Source organism: Bubalus kerabau, chromosome 8 (genome assembly GCF_029407905.1).
Source record: "Bubalus kerabau isolate K-KA32 ecotype Philippines breed swamp buffalo chromosome 8, PCC_UOA_SB_1v2, whole genome shotgun sequence".
NCBI lineage: Eukaryota > Metazoa > Chordata > Mammalia > Artiodactyla > Bovidae > Bubalus > Bubalus kerabau.
This window is the reverse complement of record NC_073631.1, coordinates 26,225,513-26,238,202: the sequence shown is the minus strand read 5'-3', so window position 1 is coordinate 26,238,202 and position 12,690 is coordinate 26,225,513. Positions and strand designations below refer to the sequence as shown.

Here is a 12,690-nt window from a genome sequence, read left to right as displayed (position 1 = left end):
AAACTTAATTTAAAATAATGTATAATGTCTACTGATGTGAGCTTCACCTCAGCTTTCTCTTTAGCAAAATAAGAATGTAACTTTTTCCTTCTTAGAATTGAATATTATTTTCTACAGTTAGATATACTGATCAGCAGAGTTGTTTTTTTTTTTTTTTTTTTAAGTAATTTTAGGATTAGACAGCAGAAAATACTCTAGAACTGTGGAAGGACAGGAAAACAAGAATGAGAAGTTGATTTTTAATATCACATATAGTTAGAAATTACTTTGCCAACAAAGCTCCATGTAGTCAAAGCTATGGTTTTTCCAGTACACATGTAAGGATGTGAGAGTTTGACCATAAAGAATGCTGAGCTCTGAAAAATTGATGCTTTCAAACTGTAGCATTGGAGAAGACTCTTGAGAGTCCCTTGGACTGCAAGGAGATCCAACCAGTCCATCCTAAAGGAAGTAAATCCTGAATATTGCTTCCCTGATAGCTCAGTTGGTAAAGAATCTGCCTGCAATGCAGAAGACTGTGGTTCGATTCCTGGGTTGGGAATATCCCCTGGAGAAGGGAAAGGCTACCCACTCCAGTATTCTGGCCTAGAGAGTTCCATGGACTGTTTAGTCCATGGGGTCGCAAAGAGTCAGACATGACTGAGCGACTTTCACTTTCACTTCATTTTCATTCATTGAAAGGACTGAAGCTGAAGCTGAAGCTCCAGTACTTTGGCCACTTGATGCCAAGAGCTGACTCATTAGAAAGAAACCCTGATGCTAGGAAAGACTGAAGACAGGAAGAAAAGGTGACGACAGAGGATGAGATGGTTGGATGTCATCACTGACTCAATGGACATGATTTTAAGCAAGCCACGGGAGGTGGTGAAGGATAGGAAGCCTGGTGTGCTGAAGTCTATAGGGTCGCAAAGAGTTGGACATGACTGAGCAACTGAAAAACAGCAAAATAGTTAGGAATTACTGACAGTTTTTAAGGTAGAAAATGAAATCATAAAAATACTAGTGGAATGAATTTGGGAAACTATGAAAAGGAAAAGACCTCAAACCCATAAATGGGGCTAAGGCCTATATAATACAATACATTTTTTAAATGTTAGATGTTACAGAGCTCTGATATTAATTTTATTTGAGCAATACAGTAGTGGAAAATGGTTCTGATGTCTTGAATCTGACTGAACAATCAGTGTTTGCTCTTTTGCAAAGAGGAAACTTGAACTGATCTGCTTTAGAGCCAGTGATCTTAAAGGATGACATTTCTGCCCTTCTCACTTTCTCCTAGACCTTGTCAAGCAGAACATGAGTGATTTTGCATGCTTGTTATAACATTGCATAGTTTTGATTTACTGTGCAAGTGAGAGACAGTCCTCTCCTCTATTCATCACTGTGGCCACTGCAGAAGGATAGCATGGGTGATGTAAAGACAGTGTGTCCTGTTCTGGAGCTTAATTTCGTAACAGCTCAACCAAGACTGTTTTCAAACATATAAGGTTAATTTTGCTAAAGTCAAGATGACTGGCTTAGTAGCTGTTGTGGTTACCCGTTGCCCTGATAAACTCCCCTACAGCTTAGTGAATTAAAATAACAACCACTTTAATATATCTCCTGCTTTGAGGGTTAAAAATTCAGGTAGGGCTCATCTGGACAGTCCTGCTCCCCATGGAAGTGGTTTGGATCACTGGTTGGTATCCAGTTGGAGCTGAGCCCAACTGGAGGGTCTGAGACTGTTACACTTACATGCCTTATTTCTTGGTGGGGATTGCTGGAGTGCTGGGTTTAGCTGGGTTTCTCTTCCTTTCTTTTGCTGTGTAGTTTTAGGGCCTCACTATATGATAGCTCTGTATCTCTACCAGGTAGTTAGACTACTTACGTGGATGTATGCGGCTTCCAAAGACCAGAGTGGAAGCTGCCCACAGTCTTAAAAGTTGAGCCCAGACCTAGCATAGTTTCACTTGTGCCAAATTCTATTTGTCAGTTGTCATCTGCCAGCCCAAATTAAGGGGCAGGGCCATGAGACCCTGATTCTTAATGGGGAGAGTACCAAAGCATTTGTGGTCATATTTAGTTTGTGATGGGAGAGTGAGAAGTTGGGTGAAGCCTCCACTCATTGCTGTCTCAAACCTGGCAGGACCTCTCCCCACACAAGTAGAATCTATTTGTTTACTACCTTCTGACACATCAGCCCTGAGGGAACCAAGGATGCTAGAGAGACTGTACACAGTGAGTGGTACCCACCAAAAAGCAGCTAGTATTTTTTGCTGAAAATGTGTTGTTTGAGCTCATCAAGAAATGTAGCTTGTAAGCAATTTTAGAGTGCTCATATTTGCCAACTCTCAAAACAACTGAACTGATTATACCGTAGATGGTTGAAACTAGTGGGAATGTCTAGGATAGCAATATTTAAATGGTATGTGAACTCTGCTTTTAAATTTTGTAGATCAGATAACATATATTTAATTTTATGAAGATAAGCTTTACCAATTTCAATTCTGAAAAGAAATTGGATTCTCAAATGAGATTTTTTAGACCAGTAACATGTTTCCTTTTGAATATATATGTATATTTTTACTTAAAGATGTGTCTAAACCTAGAGTCTTATTATTGACCAATGTACTTATTTACACAAAATTATATTTATGATACATGTATAATGATTAGTTGAAATAAGCAGTAAATACCATGTGTTCTTATTTTTAATCAATAATTCATTAATGAGGACATCAGTGTAAATGATGAACATCTTTTTTCAAAACCTTTTTTATTGTGGAAAATTTCAGACATACACAAAAGTGAAAGGAGTAGTGTAATAAATCCCCATGAATCCATTAATTAGCTTCAAGAATTATCAACACATGAACAATCTCATCTCATCTATGTGTCTCTTTTCCCTCTTCATTTTTTTAATGTGGTAGGTTTTATTGGTTATTTATGGCACCCCACTCCAGTACTCTTGCCTGGAAAATCCCATGGATGGAGAAGCCTGGTGGGCTGCAGTCCATGGGGTCACGTAGAGTCGGACACGACTGAGTGACTTCACTTTCACTTTTCACTTTCATGCATTGGAGAAGGAAATGGCAACCCACTCCAGTGTTCTTGCCTGGAGAATCCCAGGGACGGTGGAGCCTGGTGGGCTGCCGTCTATGGGGTCACACAGAGTTGGACATGACTGAAGCGACTTTGCAAGCAAGCACTTTTAAATAAAGCAATGTGTATATGTCCATCGCACACCCTTAACTATCCCCCCTTGGGTGAGTTCTCTAAATCTGTGAGTCTGTTTCTGTTTTGTAAGTAAGTTCATTTGTATCAATTTTTTTAGATTTCACATATAAGCAATATCATACTACGTTTCTCTTTCTCTAACATTTCATTTAGTATGACAGTCTCTAGGTCCATCCATGTTGGTGTGAATGGCATTATTTTATTCTTTGTAATGACTGAATAACATTCCCTTGTATGTATATACCACAATTTCTTTATCTGTTCCTCTGTTGATAGATATTTAGGTTGCTTCCATGTCTTGGTTATTATAAACACTGTTGCAATGAATATTGGGATTCATTTATCCTCTTGGACCATGTTTTTCTCCAGATATATGCCTGAGTAAGATTGCATGATCATAAAGTAACTCTATTTTTATTTTTATAAGGAACCTCCATACTGTTTTCAATAGTGGCTATACGAATTTACATACCCAATAGTGTAGGAGAGTTCCCTTTCTCCAAACTCTCTCCAGCATTTATTGTTTGTGGATTTTTTGATGATGGCAATTCTGACTGGTATAAGGTGATATCTCATTGTAGTTTTATTTATGTTTCTCTAATAATAATAGAGGAATAGAATGGGAAAGACTAGAGATCTCTTCAAGAAAATTAGAGATACCAAGGGAACATTTCATGCAAAGATAGGCATAATAAATGACAGAAATGATATGGCTTAACAAAAACAGAAGATGTAGAGAAGAGGTGGCAAGAATATACAGAAGAACTGTACAAAAAAGATCTTAATGACCTGGGTAACCATGATAGTGTGATTACTCACTTGCAGTCAGACATCCTGGAGTGTGAAGTCAAATGGACCTTAGGAAGCATCACTATGAACAACAATAGTGGAGGTGATGGAATCCCAGTTGAACTATATCAAATCCTAAAAGATGATGCTGTGAAAGTGATGCACTCAATATGCCAGCAAACTTGGAAAACTCAGCAGTGACCACAGAACTAGAAAAGGTCAGTTTCATTCCAGTAAAAAAGAAGGGCAATGCCAAAGACTGATCAAACTGCCAGACAGTTGCACTCATTTCATATGCTAGCAAGGTCATGCTCAAAATCCTCCAAGCTAGGCTTCAACAGTACACCAAGGAAGAACTTCCAGATGTTCAAGCTAGATTTAGAAAAGGCAGAGGAACAAGAGATCAAATTGTAACAACTGTTGGATCATAGAAAAAGCAAGAGAATTCCAGAAAAACATCTACTTCTGCTTCATTGACTATGCCAAAGCCTTTGTGTGGATCACAACAAACTGTGGAAATTATTTACAGAGATGGAAATACCAGGCCACCTTATTTGCCTCCTGAGAAACCTATGTGAAGGTCAAGAAGTAATAGTTAGAACCTAGCATGGAACAACACACTGGTTCCAAATTGGGAAAGGAGTGTGTCAAGGCTGTATATTGTCACCCTGTTGTTTAACTTCTCTGTAGAGTACATCATATGAAATGCCGAGCTGGATGAATCACAAGCTGGAATCAAGATTGCCGGGAGGAATATCAATAACCTCAGCTACACAGATGACACCACCCTTTTGGCAGAAAGCAAAGAGGAGTCTTGATGAAGGTGAAAGAGGAGAGTGAAAAAGCTGGCTTAAAACTCAGCATTCAAAAACCGATGATCATGGCATCAAGTCCCATCACTTCATGGCAAATAGATGGGGAAACCATGGAAACAGTGACAGACTTTATTTTCTTGGGCTCCAAAATCACTGAGGACAGTGACTACAAAAGCGATGAAATTAAAAGATGCTTGCTCCTTGAAAGAAAAGCTATGAGAAACCTAGACAGCATATTACAAAGCAGAGACATTACTTTGCTGACAAATGTCTATATAGTCAAAGCTATGGTTTTTCCCATAGTCTTGTATGGCTGTGAATGTTGGAGCATAAAGAAGGCTGAGCACCGAAGAATTGATGCTTTTGAACTGTGGTGCTGAAAAAGACTCTTGAGAGTCCCTTGGACTGGAAGGTCAAACTAGTCAATCCTAAAGGAAATCAAAAATGAATATTCATTAGAAGGACAGATGCTGAAGCACCAATACTTTGGCCATCTGATTAGAAAAGCAGACTCGTTAGGTAAGACCCTGATGGTGGGAAAGGAAGGCAAGGGGAGAAGCTGAATGACAGAGGACGAGATGGTAGGATGACATCACTGACTCAATGGACAAGAGTTTGAGCAAGCTCTGGGAGATGGTGAAGTACAAGGAAGCCTGTCATGCTGCAGTTCATGGGGTCGCAAAGAGTTGGACACGACTGAGCGACTGAACAACAGTAATTAGTGATGTTAAACACCTTTTCATGTGTTTCTTGGCCATCTCTATGTCTTCTTTGGAGAAATGTCTGTTTAAATCTTCTGCCCATATTTTGATTGGATAGTTTGTTTTGATGATATACAGCCACATGGAAATGTGTTAGTTGCTCAGTTGTGTCTGACTCTGCAACACCCTGGACTGTAGTATTTAATGAGATTTAAACAGCCTCTCAATTCACTTGATAAACATTAACTGAGCTCCCACTCTTGTCAGACTCTACTATGAGTGTAATGATGAACAAGATGAATGAACCCCCATTGTTCAGAAGCTCACATGGTATTAGAGGGAGAGACATTAAATTAGTAAATAAAATAAGAACATACAATTTGGAATAGTAATTAGTGCCCTAAAATTTAATTCAAGGAAAAGGAGAAAGATAGGTAGAGGGGGCAGGGATACTCTTATAGATCACATGGTCAATTATGTCCTTTTCTAAGGAGGTGACATTTAACAGAGCTAAATAAATACGAAGAGTAGATTCTGTGTGATCCTGCCCTTCCCCCATTATCTTTTCTCCCCTGATTAAAGTCTTGTATGGCACTAATTAATGTCATATAACTCTAGATGTTATAATACATATATAAGATGATTTTATTGTCTGCTCTCTTGAATAGAATGTGAATCTCAAAACTTAAGAATAGCAGATGCTAAGTCAGTCTTATCCATCATTACATTTCTAAAGGGTATATTATAAATATATCTATCTATAAATATATCCAGTTCTCCAGATGAGGTAGCAAGGGCTCTTAAGTTATCAGGTGTCTTAACCCAAATCCTACAACCTAGTAAATAGAATGAGGAGGTAGAAGGAAGGAAATGAACACGTGCTGAGTGTTAATATGTGCCAGATATTATAATAGGTACTTATCTAAGTCTATGATCTAATATGGACTTCCCTGGTGGCTCAGATGGTAAAGCATCTGTCTACAGTGTGGAAGACTTGGGTTTGATCCCTGGGTCAGGAAGATTCCCTGGAGAAGGAAATGGCAACCCACTCCAGTACTCTTGCCTAGAAAATCCTATGGACGGAGGAACCTGGTGCAGGAGGAGCTTGGTGCAGGCTACTGTCTATGGGGTCGCAAAGAGTCAGACAGGACTGAGCAACTTCACTTTTCACTTTATGATCTAATATAATCCGTAAAGCAACTGTGATAGGCTGAATATTACACTCCAAAGGATCCACATCCTAATCCCCAGGACTTGTAAAGGACACCTGATAACAAAAAGAGACCCTATAGATGTGATTTACCTAAGGACCTTGGGAAGAAGAGACCATGTTGGATCATCTAGATGGGCTGTAATCACAGGGGTCTGATAAGAAGGCAGGAGATCCAAGAGAAAGCAGATGTTTAATTTGGAAACGAGGTTGAGGTGATGTAAAAAGGAGCTATGAGCCAATGAATTCAGGTTGCCTTTAGAAGCTAGCAAAGGTAAAAAAATGGACAATTCCTTGGAGCCTCTAGAAAGAATGAGCCATGTGAACACCAAGACTTTAGCCCAATAAAATTGATTTGAAACTTCTAGTCTCCAAAACTTTTTTAAGATAATAAATTTGCGTTGTTTTAAGCCATCAGGTTTGTGGTGTTATAACGCTCACAGGACATTAATACAGCAGCCCAGCTGGGGAACTCAGGTAAAGGTTAGGTACCTCGTTCAGTATCACAACACCTCGGTAAAAGATAGTTAAGTGTTCTGTGCCTGTGCTCTTAGACAGTGCTCCAAAGTTTATCATCATAGGCAGAAACCACTCCCATGTTTCAGGCTGTCTAGTAGTTACAAGTAATTCACAAAGCACTTACAAAATGATGGCATGGCAAGTGTCTGGTTTTGTTTTGCTGGGTTTTTTTGATGGGAAAATATTTATTCATTTTAGGTTTTCACAAGCTCAGCATCAAATACAGGGCTTCCATACCAGAGGTCACCTGCTCCAACAGAACAGCAGCCCTTTATGAATTAGACATTCAACCACATTCTTCAATGCTAAAGTGCCCTGCTTCCATCTCTGCAAAATGAACCTAGCACTTTCGACAAGGTAATTCTACCATGATTGTGCAGCAGTAGCAATGTTTATTGGGGTGTAAGATCATTCCATAGTGCTTTCAGCTTAGACTGATTATCAGTATCAGCAGGAAAAGTCTGTGACAATAATTCTAAAGAAGAAGGCCATCAAACTGATGTACAGCAACCGCTCTTCTATTCTGGAGGTAAGTGAGGACCATGGTCCATGTGGCTTATATTTGGTGTGTCATCGTCCAGTCAGATTCCTTGTCTTCAATGGACTTGCCTTTTCTGAGCCATCATTATTGCTTTGATAAAATATAACAGGAGGAGGTGTACCATCTGCTTCTTCATATTCACTGAATGCGGTTCTCTTGACCCTCACACTCACACCTCGTTCAGTCTAAATAAGATCTAGAAACAAATACTTCATCTGGGTTGTTGAGCTGTGAGCTCAGAAGAGAATACTGGGGCATGGAAGCTCTTTCCCTCCAAGATAAGGTGAGCCATGCAAAGCATATAGAGGCAGTGCCTTAAAGAAAGGCAGACCATGCTACACCATGGTTGAATGCTTAGGAGTCACAGAAACTCACAGGCTTATCTTGTGGGCTTCCTTGAAGTAGAACACAAGACACTGCTTAATTGAATCCGTGCAGGGTAGATGCATGAATATAATGAAAGCTTTGGGCTTCCCTGGTGGCTCAGTGGTAGAGAATCTGCCTGTGAAGCAAGAGACCCAGGTTTGATCCCTGGGTTGGAAAGATCTCCTGGAGAAGGAAATGGCAACCCACTCCGGTATTCTTGCCTGGTGGAGGAACCTGGTGGGCTGCAGTCCATGGAGTTGCAAAGAGTCGGACATGTCTGAGCGACTAAGCACAGCACAAGCAGATGAAAGAGGAAAGCTTCCAAGAAGAGATCCCCAGAGCCCAGCACCCACAATACAATCCTATGCATTGTGGAGATCCATACCCCGCTCCAAGCCCTCTGAAAAAATCCACACAACATGCCTGAAGACAGCAAACATACAGGAATGCTGTCATGAAAGAAAACAAAGGCCAGACTACAGAAATAGGAGAAAAGACTCTTGCCCTTCTTCATTCAATTCCTCTTTTCTCACCTCAGTCCAAGAGGAAGCAGGAAAGGAAGGAGAAGGATGAGGGAAAGTGAAAGATAAATGAAAAAGGCCCTTTCTCATAGGAAGACTTTGAGCCATGGGCCAGTCTTGAATTGTGGAGAAGAAGCTCTGAATGGAATTTGATATTAGAGCTGTGATTTAGACTAAATTGAACTTTTGGAGAAAGTTGACTGAAAGTGAGTCATAATAACTGAAGAGGAAATAGAAGTCACTTGGAAGTTACGAGATTTGCATAATGTGCTCTCAGGGAGCAGGGAAGGTTGATCAAAAAGGAATGATAAGTGGAATACTTGGTTAAAAATAGATTTCCAGAACACATTTCCGTCAAATTTAGTTCACTCAGTAAGTCAGTTAACCTCAAATGATGTAGGTGAGATAGTTAGGCCTTGAGAGCAGACCTCCCGTCTTTCAGGTCTTCTACGTCATAGCATATATAACCTGGTGTCTAATATCCTTAGAAATCACCCTAACATGAGAATTTAGTCTCTCATGTCTTTCCATTGAATATGCCTCTATATTATATTATAAAATGCAGTGATTTTGGGCTTCCCAGGTGGTATGTGTTAGTTTCTCAGTCATGTCCGACTCTCTGTGACCCCATGGACTGTAGCCTGCCAGGCTTCTCTGTCCATGGGGATTCTCCAGGCAAGAATACTGGAGTGGGTTGCCATTCCCTTCACCAGGGGATTTTCCCAACCCAGGGATCGAACCCAAGTCTCCTGCATTGCAGGTGGATTCTTTACCAGCTGAGCCACAGTTCAGTCCATGGACAGAGGGGCCGGGTGGACTGCAGTCCATAGGGCCACAAAGAGTCAGACATGGCTGAAGAGGCTTAACACACAGTGATATTAGTGATCATCGTTCAATTCTATTCCTGCCTTACAGAATCAGATTAACTTTAGATTTCCTTGGTAGGTGTTTTTTTCATCTTATTGTTTTAGTTTCTGGTTTGTGTAAGTTGCCACACTTTGTTCTTGCTTGGAAACTTTTCCATTGTTTTATGTAATAGTAAAGTAGGAAAGAGACATGGGATGATGAGAAATTATAAAATGTATTTCCAGGAGCAAAATTTGGAGTATCTTTGAAAACACAAAGACAATATTTGTGTTTCTTTAGGGTTTATGCTTCTAATCGAAGGAGAGAAGGAGTAAAGGAAACATTATTTTCTAAATGGTTTCTTGAAAATTTTAAGGTGTCTTGAATGTCAACCAGTAAAGAGACTGTCAATTTAAAGTAATCATGGTTACATGAAATAGATAGAAAATAATATTGGGAAAAGTAAAGCCTATATTTAGTCATTGAGTGGCCTAAGGACATTTAGAAGATAAATAAAAGCATCCCCTAAATCTGAGACAAATTTAAACACTAAATATTAGTAAAGCTATTGTACAAACTGGCTTTTAAGAAGGAAAGCTCTCTTCCTTATCCTGTATTACTTGGAAATTTTAAGAGCCAGCATGTCTCAATTTTTCATTTCTTGCTTTAAATCTTATTCCCCCACCAAAATAGGAAAAAAAATATCCAAGGCATTTAAATCGAAATATGTCAGATTTAAGGATGGAATTTTCTCTCTATTCTCGTTAAATGTCGTGAAAAGCATATTTTCCATCAAAATGTTTTGAGCGTGCTATATATGTGTCATTACAGAATGATAAAGGTCTATTCTTTTCCCTGTTATAAAATAAGCCGTTCAGCAAGAGTCAGGTTGTCACATCTGGTTGGGATCTTAGGGCTCATCTAGATCACTCCCTTTGTGGTTGAATTCTATCATCCAAGATTTCTCATCTGATAAGTTACAGAATTTGAATCAGTGACCATTTCTGCTGACTCTTATCCAGTACACCCATTCTTTCTGAAGAGCTTTTGTCCTTTTTAATTTGGCTTGAAATAGCATACACATTCTTGCCCCTACTCCAGACCCCTCACCCCAAACTACAAAATAAACTTTGGAATAATTTAATCTTTCTATTTTTCAAAGTTCACAGTTGTGTTGCTTTGTGAAGTACCTTTCCCGTTCCATTTTTTTGTCTCTGTATTTCTTCTGCTCTAAGCCTTAACTCCTCAATTGTTCACACATTGGGCATCAATGGATGATACTGTGGCCTAGAAGCTGGGGTCAGTTGTAGGAGAAACAGGACAATCTGTAGAAAGATGGCAAACTAGAGCACTTAGTTTGACCCTTTTCCCAATCATGCAGTGTGCTTGACAAGGTTGTGTTGTAGTTTGTGTCAGATTAGATATTTGTAGCAGCATGAAAATATGATGATTTTGACCATGTTTCCATAATCACTTCTGAGTTAGATAGGGGACGCTACAGTGCTTTAACAATAGACCCTGAAAATAATGGCTGAAAAAAGAGACATAAAAAAATTAATTTTTTTCTACACAATAGTCTAGGACAGCACTTCTCAAAGTATGAGAACTGTAAGGGAAGTAGATTCTTGAGCCCCTCTCTGCATGCTGTTGCTTCAATTGTGTCTGACTCTTTGGACCCCATGGACTGTAGCCCACTAGGCTCCTCTGTCCGTGGAATTCTTCAGGCAAGAATACTGGAGTTGGGTTGCCATGCCCTCCTCCAGGGGATCTTCCCAACCCGGGGATCAAACATGTGTCTCTTATGTATCCTGCAATAGCAGGTGGGTTCCTTACCACTGGGAAGCCCCACTCTAGATGTACTGAATCAGAAACTCTCATCTAGAGGGCCCACAATGTATGTAAATTTTCCAAATATTTCGGATGTACATTAAATCTGTGGGATAATTTTCCAACCCAGGGAGATATATGTTTATGATAGTGAAAGGGGACATCTCTGCCTTACTAAGTCATTCAGAGACCCAAGTTGATTATATCTCTGCCATCTTCAACTTGCCCTCATGAAACAGGTAAGAGTACAGTGCAGGGTATGTGGGAAGTTTCTTTATCTCTCCTTTTTTTAGGTGTCACTTTTTTAAATTTTTATTGGAGTATAGTTGCTTTGCCTTCCCAGGTGGCTAAGTGGTAAATCTTCCTGACAGTGCAGGAGACACAAGAGATGTGAGTGGATCCCTCTAATGGGCAGAGGAGCCTGGTAGGCTACAATCCATGGGGTTGCAAAAGAGTTGGACATGACTGAGCAGCTGAACATACCCACACACATGGTTACTTTACAGTGTTATGCTAGTTTCTACTGTAAAGAAAAGTGAATCAGCTACGTGTATACACGTACCCCCTCTTTTTTGAATTTCTTTCTCCTTTAGATCACCACAGAGCACTGAGTAGAGATTCCTATGCTATTCAGTATACTATCCTTAGTTATTTATTTTATATATTGTATCAATAACATATATATGTCAATCCCAATCTCCCAATTTATCCCACCTCCTCCTTCCCCACTTGGTATCCATATGTTTCTTCTCTATTTCTGCATTGTAAATAAGATAGTCTATACTAATTTTTTCAGATTCCACCTATATGTGCTGATACATGGTATTTGTTTTTGTCTTTCTGACTTACTGCACTCTGCATGAGAGGCTCTAGATGCATCCACATCTCTACAAATGACCCAATTTCATTCCTTTTTATGGCTGAATAGTATTCCATTGTGTATATGTACCACATCTTCTTTATCCATTCCTCTGTTGATGCACATTTGGGTTGTTTCCATATCCTGGCTATTGTAAATAGCGGTGAAATAAACATTGGAGAGCATGTGTCTTTTTGAATTATGGTTTTCTCTGGGTATATGCCCAGTAGTGAGATTACTGGGTCTCATGGTAGCTCTATTTTTAGTTTTTTAAGGAACCTCTGCACTATTCTCTGGGCTTCCTTGGTGGCTCGGTGGTAAAGAATCTGCCTGCAATGCAGGAGATGCAGGAGACACATGGGTCAGCAAGATCCCCTGGAGGAGGTCCTGGAAACCCACTCTAGTATTCTTGCCTGGATAATCCCATGGACAGAGGAGCCTGGCGGGCTACAGTCCAGAGTCAGACACAACTGAAGCAGC

The 12,690-nt window shown here is 39.8% G+C and overlaps 1 protein-coding gene across 2 annotated transcripts in view; it reads left to right on the top strand.

The window, feature by feature from the left end:
- The window catches only part of DGKB (diacylglycerol kinase beta), a 1,145,939-nt gene that overhangs the window by 166,634 nt on the left and 966,615 nt on the right, over positions 1 to 12,690 (top strand). The window contains exon 9 of one of the 2 annotated variants that reach the window (XM_055589891.1): positions 7,449 to 7,607. The exons of the other annotated variant lie outside the window; for it this stretch is intronic. The gene's annotated coding sequence lies outside the window, so the exon portion shown is untranslated. The remainder of the gene's footprint in view (positions 1 to 7,448; positions 7,608 to 12,690) is intronic. 2 annotated transcript variants of the gene reach the window in all.